Genomic DNA, 10,545 nt, shown 5'->3' on the forward strand with positions numbered 1-10,545 from the left:
ATATATATTATTTATTTATATATATATATATATATATATATATATATATATATATATATATATATATATATTTATTTATATATATGGAACACATATATATATAAAAAATAATAACATAATATAATTCTTAATATTTATGGTGTTAGGTCTGATGCATGTGAGACAATAGTAACAATTCTCTTGGGTTTATTAATTGAATCGCTTGAACATACTTTTACTCTTATCTCTGAACACATTTGTCTACCTTTAGGGCTGTGCTTTTTTTCTCAGTCAGAGGAAGTGGTGAACGTGTTTCCTTCACTGTCTCCTCTCTCCTCCCCCCCTTGCAGAAACAGTCAGAGCTGTAGTGAACGCGCAGACAGAGAGAGAGAGAGAGAGAGAGAGAGAGAGAGAGAGAGAGAGAGAGAGAGAGAGAGAGAGAGAGAGGGGTAGAGCGAGAGAGCGAGGTAGAGAGAGAGAGCGAGGTAGAGAGAGAGAGCGAGAGAGAGAGAGAGGAGGGGAAAGCTGAGCTCAAGCGAGAGAAGAAGGTTAGCCAGCAGCGAGTTAAGAAAATGGCGATCATGCAGGACGAATGCCTCCCCTCGTAGATGCTGCAAAACGCGTTGAAATTCTTGTAGCCTTACAGCCGGCTTTTCCTTTCCACTCGGTTGCACTTTATACTTCAATGAGGTGAGGTTGGTTTACGACGTTTCCTCGAACAGAGGAACCATTTCTTTGTGGCGAGCTAATGTGCGCAGGGAGGGAGAGAGAGAGAGAGAGAGAGAGAGAGAGACCCGGGGACTGGTGTAGATAAGTTTAGCTGTTGTTTAGTTAGCAATGACTGGCGCTAAGCTAGCTAGCTTCCTGTTCGGCTAGCCGTCGGCTCGGTTGCATTGTGGTTTGCAAACGTAAATGTTGAACGCATCGACGGATAGTGTTTGTCTGCAGATGTCCGGTCATTCAAGGGGGTTTGTTGGCCGTTAACGTTAAACCTTTTTGCTAACGCTAACTAGTACGAGCATCGGTTAACCTCAGCTCACCGGTTGTGCGTAGATATCTGGAAAACATAGAAATGTAAGTATTTTGTGAAATATAATTGTTTGAAATGATTTCTTAATCAGTGAACTATCATGGTGAGTGGTTTTAATGTATATATGTATTTATTAAAATGCCGTCATCGCTAGACTGGGTTAAGTTAACTAGCCGCTTCGTAACATTAGCCTTTAGCTTAGCATTAGCAGCCAAAGCTAATTTGACGACGCAGGTTCGCTCTGCGGTTAGTGCGACTGATTTTCCCGGCTGTTTGGCGACATGCAAGACGGGGTCACACCTGCTCAAATGTGCTTAAATAACATTGTGACGAACGGCAAATTTTTTTTACGTTAAACTTTGATGGGGAAATGGTGAAGCTTGCATAGTTGTATATTTCGGTGCATAGTTGTATTCAACACCCAACAACGAGAGGCTGCTTAACGTAACACCAGACCTCCACTCTCGCTGTTTTTTTTTTGTTTTTTTTACAGTCGTATTCACTGTTTACATAGACTCCGACGACGCTGCTTCAAAACGAGGGTTATGATCACATCATACATTTTAATTACAATCGACTGCAATTAGATGTCATGTTAAGGCATGTTGGTCTTTGGCTGCTGCTGCTGCTGCTGCTGGGAAAAAAAAACACACACACACCAGGCTCCGAGAGAAGAAGCCATGTTGGTTAAGCTGTAAGTCAGGCGACAGCTGAGATAATGGCCGATCAGGACCCGAGCTGTAACTCTGACCTACACATACACACTCGCACTCCGTGTCGGTATCTGTAATTTTCAGCCACACACACACACACACACACACACACACACACACACACAGAGTGCTTTCTTCGCCTTGTGGAGCCTGAATTTAGGGGACTCGGATCCGTGCAAATTACCTGTTATGCAGTTCAACCTGCATTTCCACATCCGACTAGCTAGTTGAAATACTTTTCATTCACGAATTGCTGATGAGTCCTATTGTTTGCTAGTGTAGGCTTGGCCTTCGCATAGACGTAGTGGGTGAGGTGCATGCCTTTTGACCTGTGCACGATCAATAATTAATTTGAGACACTGCAATGGAGTCCTGTTTAGCATCTTGTCTGTGTCACCCGCTCACATGTTTTTATGTGTTGTTGTTGTTGTTTTTATCGCCGTAAATCAATAAAACTGTAACAATCACGTGAAGGGTGCTTTTTTTTTTAAATATTTGATGATAGAGGTTTGTTTAGGTTAATCTGGTCTTTTCTTCTTCTTCTTTTTTTGTATAACTTCAAAGAGATTAACCTTCATGTCTCTTCCTTGTCTTTCAGAGATTTGGAATTGAAAGCTGTTGCCACCAAAGAAGCTGAAGCATCGAAACAGGTGAGTGTGCCACCGGAAAAAAATATTTTCACAAACACGTGCGCTCATTTTAGGAGCAATGTGTTCCGATTCACGTCACCGTTCTGGCCACTTCTCTTTAGATGATGTTATGACCTGTGTGTGTGTGTGTGTGTGTGTGTGTGTGTGTGTGTGTGTGTGTGTGTGTGTGTGTGTGTGTGTGTGTGTGTGTGTGTGTGTGTGTGTGTGTGTGTGTGGTGGGGGGGTGCAGGGGATGGGGGCTGCTGCTGCTGCTGCTGCTGCTTATGCAAGCACATGCAGTTCCGTTTGAATTGAATTGGAGGGTCTGGGTTGGTCTAGGCCGCATTGTGCTGAGTAAGCTTTGCTGTTTTAAAACTGTTAAATGAGAAGCCAGAGTGCTGGTGTTTTTGTGTGTGTGTGGAGAGGTGTTTGTGCAGCTCATTGTGTCCATACAGTTGCAGACGCACAATAGAGCCGCGGACCACAACTGGTTCAGTTACCGGCTCCGAGGGCAGCCGTTTTCTGGATCCTCAATCTGTTTATGAATCTTGTTATCGCGCTCAATTTCCTGAACGGGATTTTGATTGTTTGTAGGAGAGAGTCGGAGCGTCAACTCTCTCGTCTATTGTTAGTTTTTTGAGGATGTTTTTTTTTAAACAAGAGACATAAAAACATGTCAGCTGCCTTGTTGTTAATGCAGCTTTAGTCCAGGTTCTGTTATGTCTCGTGTATTTCATGTGACAATATTATTTAGTGAATGACTTTTTGAGGTATTTCAATACGCTGGTTTGTTTAGACTTGGTTACTTAATCCAGTTGACGGTGTTTCACATTTTCTCAGCCTTGGGACACATCTGTCTGTGTGTGTGTCTGTCTCTCTGTATGTGTGTGTGTGTGTGCGCTGCTGAAGCAATGCAAGGGTAACTATATTAATACCCTTCTGTGTATAGTAACACTAATTATTTATCTAAAAAAAAATTCTCCACATTACATGTTTCATTTGCAGTTTTATTGCTTCCCCACACTAACAGTCAAATGATTTGTCTTGTGGGATTTTAAGAAAACAAACACGGTCCACATTCAACTTAATCCAATCCTTTTACATGAGCCTGAAAGATGTTTCTCCCAATTTAAGAAACAAACTCTGAAAAGCAGCAGATAGAAGCTCCGTTCAGTATAAAATAAACACACGGTAATAAACAGTTCCGTGTCTCTTTTGGTTTCGGTTCATAGCTTTTGACAGTGGTTCTTCTTTCATGTTGAAAGAAGTCGTCCTGTCCTAAAGTTTACAAATAGCATTCGCTAGATCTTTCTATAAAAGGCAAACCGCTGCATCATAAAGTTCATCAGTTTATAGCTTTTGTGGCACCGGTGGTGATTTCAACCCTTTTGGGGGCAAAAGCTGATCAAGTGTTGTCGTCTCATAACGCAATAAAAACAATGTAATTAGTTGTGATTGGTGATATTTCCGTTGATTTTTGTACAGCAATGTACTGGCTGTCCGGCTTCACCCCCACCCCCCCAAAATGACTGTTTGCCAAACATGTTTTCATCCTTGTCTAAAAATATCCTGAGTTTTCACAGCTGGTTTATGCCGAGTCAAAGCCGCGGCGATGTTCTGTCATAGTCAACTTGAGATCATCGCGTTTGGAATTTAATACAGCAGCGCTATGAAGGCCTTACGGTGTTGCAACATTGCCCCCATTGGTTGGGGGGTCAGGTAGTTGACCGTTAACCCCCAATTCACTAATTTAAATCAAATTAGTGATGCTGACAAACCAATCAATTGACCCCAATTTCAGTTTTATAATGGCTTTCGTCACAAGTTGGCACCTACTGTGGGGAAAAAAAGGCACAAAAACAAATTTGCAATCTTTGCTCGTCACTGAGCATAGTTTGTCACAGCTGCTTTATAACCGCTTATGTCCTCAGTTGTTGAAAATTATACTTATAAACTTATAGTTAAATATATTTAACCGTATACAATTAACAACCAAGTGAACTGTACTCATCAATAAGATTTTCTTGAGGTAGAAAATACTTTGAATCACAACTTACCCCCTCCCTCCTTTTTGCCAGCGGCAACATTGAACCGTGGTGTTCAGCCACCAAAATATCACATTTCCTTTCTTAAGTTCCCGTGACTTGAAATGAACCCGCCAGATTTCCACTGCACTGTTCAAACGAGGACGGGACCGTCGCGGCGGGGTCTGCTTCCTCGCGCCTTCGCCGCCGGGCCGCGATGCGACGAGGAGGCTCTCTTTGTCATTCGCTAATTGAGCGCTGGCTTCCCTGAACCGAGCCGCCCGTGTTAAGCCCCTGTGAGAACACGCTAATGCAAATTGATGCAAATGCTCTGGTGTCGTACATGCAAATTAGCCACGCGACCTAACCCCCCTCTGGCTTTTGTTCTCCTCCGGGGGACAGACGAACTCTCGCGAGTCTTCTCGCGGACGCTCGTGTCTCATCGGTTCGTGTTTTGGCCGTCTGGTGTGGCTACATCCACAAGGCTGCAGATGCAATCAATACTCCGTCTCCTGTAAATGTGGCTTCACTGCATGACTCGCTTCTGGGAGTGGGGGAGAAAGAGAGAGAGAGGAAAAAAAAAAGCATTCCCACAGGGAGACCTCAGATTTCTGATTTCTACCTCCTCAGAAACCCAAATATAGTTTGATTATTTTTAAAGTCTTTCATCTTTATTTGACAGCCAGCAGAAAAAAGTTCACACAGAGGAAGGAAAAAAAAAAAGAGGAAAAGGCGAGTGGGTGGCAGAGAAATGTGAGCTCCACTGTGAATCCCACTAGATGAGACGGTAGCAGACAGAGAGTCACTTTGTTTACCGGGACAAACTCACGACCCGACGTGTTTAAAAACTATCTTACACATGTTTTAAATGGCCAGATGAAATGTGTCTACTCTACTAATTGGACTCTAATCTATTGTGCCACAGAGACGTACAATAACGTCTCTACTGACCTTTTTTTTTTTAAATCTATTTTCTGCGTCTTTCATCTGCTGCTCTTTATCCTCCTCCGCCCCACAAAGTCTGTAATTAATACTGGAATCACTCTCCACTTTAAACTCAACAAAGACCGTATTTAGAGATGAGATATTTTTGGAAAGCAATTCCTTTTCATCGGTTGGTGATTTTGTATGTAAAAGGTGAAAATGGCTGCCCCTTTTCAACACTGTGACAGTAGATTGAAAGTGTGTTTTGTGGATTATATAACATTTAATTTAGTCCATGTCGAACAGTATACTGCAGTTCAGGGCAGCAACTGACAATTATATTTATGATTTATTTTCTGCATCGATCGATTAAATGTTTTCCTAAAGCCCAAAGTGACACATTCTACTAGGATTGATTAACTGCGGTTATTCTTTAACAGACTCATTAAAGAATAAAAACAGAAAGCACATGGTTGAACTCATCACCTGTCAGGTGACCTGGATTATAGCAGATGGACTTTAGCAGGTGTAGCTCGTGTTGTTGCTGCCTGTTATCGTGTGCTGACAGGAGGAGGAAGAGTCTTTATAGTTAAAGTTGTATAACTCTGCTTTTCATAACTGATGCTTGTTAACTGTTTAAATGGAGGGTGTGTGTGTGTGTGTGTGTGTGGGGGGGGGTGTCACTGGTTGACTCTGGTTTCATTACCACCTGTGACCAGTGGAGGAGAAAACAAACCATAAAACATGCAATTGCAAGTTTGTCGTTCCCTTCTCTCCTTCCCTTCTTCTTTTCCCTCCCTCTGTTCCCAAGGCCTTGTTCTTCTTTAACCCTTCTTTTACTTTCGGTGACTCATGGCCCCCCCCCCCCCCCCCCCCCCCGTCAGCTGTAGCTGTCGGGGGATGGGCAATTGTCGGTCCATTCACAAACAGATGGTGTGTGTGTGTGTGTGTGTGTGTGTGTGTGTGTGTGTGTGTGTGTGTGTGTGTGTGTGTGTGTGTGTGTGTGTGTGTGTGTGTGTGTGTGTGTGTGTGTGTGTGTGTGTGTGTGTGTGTGTGTGTGTGTGTGCGCGCGCTCTCTCTCCAGCAGGGCCCCCACCATGCTCTGCTGTTGTTGAACCCTGAACCATCTGCTGAAGCACTTGGTGGTTGGGGGGGGGGGGGGGGGGGGCAGGGGCAGAGAGGAGGATGAGGAGGGTGACTGAAGGTGGCAGTAAAAAAATAATAATAGTGCAACTGGGTCTTCAGTTTGATTACAACAGATTAGGCAAACCGTAGTTCCACATATACTTCTTAAACGTCCATCGTGTCATAAAGATGTTAAATTATCTCATAAAGATGCTGTAGCATTGACACACACACACACACACACACACACACACACACACACACACACACACACACACACACACACACAGACTCTTAGCTACTGAATTTGCCGTAAATGTAAAAACGTATTAAGCGTTACATTTTAAATGCAGAGCTTCTGTGCAATTCTCAAACTGGACCATTAAATGCACCATTTTTAAATGATTACGCGTTTAACGGTGCAGCCGTGGTTTCTGTCCGAGTCCTTTTGAGCATCTCTGTGCGTCTGTCTGTTTATAGCTGGAGTAAAGTGCTGTGCTGTAATCCCATTATGGGATTAGACAGTAGCCTGCAGCTTTCTCTTGTAGGCTAAATGGCAAAAAACCCACTGCGACCAGCGAGGCTAAACTTGACACTCGCCGAGGGAGAAGACACAGTTTGACTACAACTAGGAGGAGTAGTGTCAGTCAGAAGTTGTGGTTCTGTGGTTTACGTACACAGTTTTTATATTTTAAGGCCAGATTCATGTCATCAGGCAATCTACACTGGTGTAATACTACTGCTATTACTTTTCAGTGGTAAGTTGCTCAAAAGTACAGGACCATAGATGCAAAAAAATAAATATTTTATCTTCATTTTTAACATTTAATATTAGTTTGTTAAATATTCTAGACCTATAAAACGTCAGAAAATCCAAGACAAATGCCCAGAGGCCTAAACTGACGTCTCTGAAGTTATCGACGCACTTTATCGCGCCGCATTAACCCCCCCCCCCCCCCCAAAAAAAAAAAGGAAACGCCGTTGACCAAGTACAGTAATGTCATTTCCTCCTGTATGTTCACAGGGAACATACCCATAGAGGGAAGAACAGTGGATGGAAGAGAGAGAGAGACGGAGACTGTGACGAGGACGGAGGATAAAGAAGACACAGGACTGGTCAAAAGGTGAGAGCGACGTCTCCCGTCTGGAGCGCGGTTGTGTGTGTGTGTGTGTGTGTGTGTGTGTGTGTGTGTGTGGGTGTGTGGGTGTGTGGGTGGGTGGGTGGGTGGGGGTGGAGGTGTGTGGGTGGAGGTGTGTGGTTGGAGGTGGATGACGGATGAATCGCAGCGCTCGGTCTAAACTGTCGCTATTGATTTGCCTTTTTGAAAGTGTCGTTGTCCTCTGTGAGTCTTTGTGATTTATCGACATCCGCTGCTTCTAGGTCACCCGGCTTCCGTTCACCTCACATAGAGCTGTTTATCTACCAGTGAGCGGTGTGCTGGTGCTGAAGCGGTCCATTTCTCACAGTGTTCAATAAGCCCACTTTTTTTGTGAACACCAAATGCAATTCTGCACAGTAAGCGAAGGATGTGATTTAATACTGCAATACCTGCAGAATTGTACAAAATAGTTTCACAAGCTTCAGCGCTGCAGATTCTGGCAATAGATGATAGAAAAGAGTGCAAAGCCTGCAGCTAGTGTGGGCAGGAAGTCTGATGAGCGTCTATCTCTGACCTTCGAGTGTGTCTTTTGTGTTTCAGCTGTGTTTATAGTGTCGCCCCTCTTGCTTTTATTGTTAGATTTTTGTCTGTCCCGGTACAAACGGAGAAGCAGTTCAGAGCTTTAAGTCGTCTCCGTTTGTACCAAACTGTGAGCTCACACAGACGTTCATCGCCATGGAAGCTCCTATCCCCAGATAATGCTTGTACAGTAACAAGAGTGTGATCATTGTACCTCTGAAAGACTCGAGTGTCTATGCTGAACAGGGTCTATACTGAACGGGGTCTATACTGAACAGTGTCTATACTGAACAGGGTCTATACTGAACAGGGTCTATACTGAACAGGGTCAATACTGAACAGGGTCAATACTGAACAGGGTCAATACTGAACAGGGTCAATACTGAACAGGGTCTATACTGAACAGGGTCAATACTGAACAGTGTCTATACTGAACAGGGTCTATACTGAACAGGGTCTATACTGAACAGGGTCAATACTGAACAGGGTCAATACTGAACAGGGTCAATACTGAACAGGGTCAATACTGAACAGGGTCAATACTGAACAGGGTCAATACTGAACAGGGTCAATACTGAACAGGGTCAATACTGAACAGGGTCTATACTGAACAGGGTCAATACTGAACAGGGTCTATACTGAACAGGGTCAATACTGAACAGGGTCAATACTGAACAGGGTCTATACTGAACAGGGTCTATACTGAACAGGGTCAATACTGAACATGGTCAATACTGAACAGTGTCTATACTGAACAGGGTCTATACTGAACAGGGTCTATACTGAACAGGGTCAATACTGAACAGGATACTGAACAGTGTCTATACTGAACAGGATACTGAACAGTGTCTATACTGAACAGTGTCTATACTGAACAGTGTCTATACTGAACAGTGTCTATACTGAACAGGGTCTATACTGAACAGGGTCTATACTGAACAGGGTCTATACTGAACAGTGTCTATACTGAACAGTGTCTATACTGAACAGAGTCTATACTGAACAGTGTCTATACTGAACAGGATACTGAACAGTGTCTATACTGAACAGTGTCTATACTGAACAGGATACTGAACAGTGTCTATACTGAACAGGATACTGAACAGTGTCTATACTGAACAGTGTCTATACTGAACAGGATACTGAACAGGATACTGAACAGTGTCTATACTGAACAGGGCCTATACTGAACAGGATACTGAACAGTGTCTATACTGAACAGGGCCTATACTGAACAGGATACTGAACAGGGTCTCACCAGAGCTGGAGTCGTCAGCAGCTCTTTAGCATGCACCAGTTGGATTATCTTTTGAATAATAATATGACGTGTTTGAGCAAAAATGCTCAAATTATCTGGCTCAAATTTCTGAAATGTGAGGTTTTCCAGCCTGTCTTTGACCTATATGATAATACATTTAATATTATTACATTTCGGACCTTGTGATGGACGTGGTTTTTTCCGCTCTTGGCGCGGTATAAAACGACGCACACTCGACTCCCAGCAACTCATTAAAATCCACTCATCGCTGCACTCGAGCACCAGCAGCTAGAGTGCACAAAAAAAAAGCCTGACTGGTGGCCACCGCTACCAGCCGTGTGTGTGTGTGTGTGTGTGTGTGTGTGTGTGTGTGTGTGTGTGTGTGTGTGTGTGTGTGTGTGTGTGTGTGTGTGTGTGTGTGTGTGTGTGTGTGTGTGTGTGTGTGTGTGTGTGTGTGTGTGTGTGTGTGTGTGTGTGGGACTGAATAATGGACAATCCAGCCAGTGAGTCATTCGCAAACACCGACAGCTTGTTGTGCTTTTTCGCACACATTGACCCCTTTTTTAATTTTTTTTTCTTCCCGTGTCGTGGGCTGCCCCTCCAGTCTCCTCCCCAGAGTTGACGTGACGAGTGTGCTTATCGGCTCCCTCGCGCTGCGCGTGCAATCTCGTGCACTGCATACTGTTTATAAGAGACGGCTTCTTTTTTCTTTTTTTTTTAACATCTTCTCGTGTCGTCCAGTCCTTCATGTTGATTGCAGGGAAGATGCAGACTTGCTGTGCAGCTGTTGATTAATGAGGTTTTTGTTTTGTTTTTTGCATATTTTAGCGCTGATGTCATCTTGCTCGGACAAGCCCAGAGGATTTGGGAGTGTTTAGGATTTTTTTTCATAACGGGGGTCTTCCCTCACCAGATCTCTTTTTTTTTTTTTTTCTGTTTATCTCATCCCATAGAATAGATTTGTAATGGTTTGCCCCAACAAGGATTCATTTGAGTTCAAACCTAATATATAATAAGTTAAACAAGGACATGTTAATCAAAATGAGACGTGTCCTTGAGAATGAGGAAACGTGTCCAAGGAATGTTTTCCTCCAGCAGAACTCTTATCGGTGAGCAGGAGTGCACTAATGCATGTGCTCTGCACTCGAAGTAACGTGACGGGGAAATGAACTGGATATGTACCG

The 10,545-nt window shown here is 43.5% G+C and overlaps 1 long non-coding RNA gene across 1 annotated transcript; it reads left to right on the top strand.

Annotated features, from left to right (window-relative positions):
* Positions 1 to 377: 377 nt before the first annotated feature.
* LOC137870746 (uncharacterized) lies at positions 378 to 7,607 on the top strand. The gene is made up of 3 exons (XR_011102738.1): positions 378 to 669; positions 2,321 to 2,372; positions 7,449 to 7,607. It is a non-coding gene; the product is annotated as an uncharacterized lncRNA (long non-coding RNA).
* The last annotated feature ends 2,938 nt before the right edge of the window (positions 7,608 to 10,545 follow it).

Source organism: Cebidichthys violaceus, unplaced genomic scaffold, assembly GCF_023349555.1.
Source record: "Cebidichthys violaceus isolate CVI_PGR_0920_01 unplaced genomic scaffold, fCebVio1.0.p SCAF_139, whole genome shotgun sequence".
Lineage (NCBI taxonomy): Eukaryota > Metazoa > Chordata > Actinopteri > Perciformes > Stichaeidae > Cebidichthys > Cebidichthys violaceus.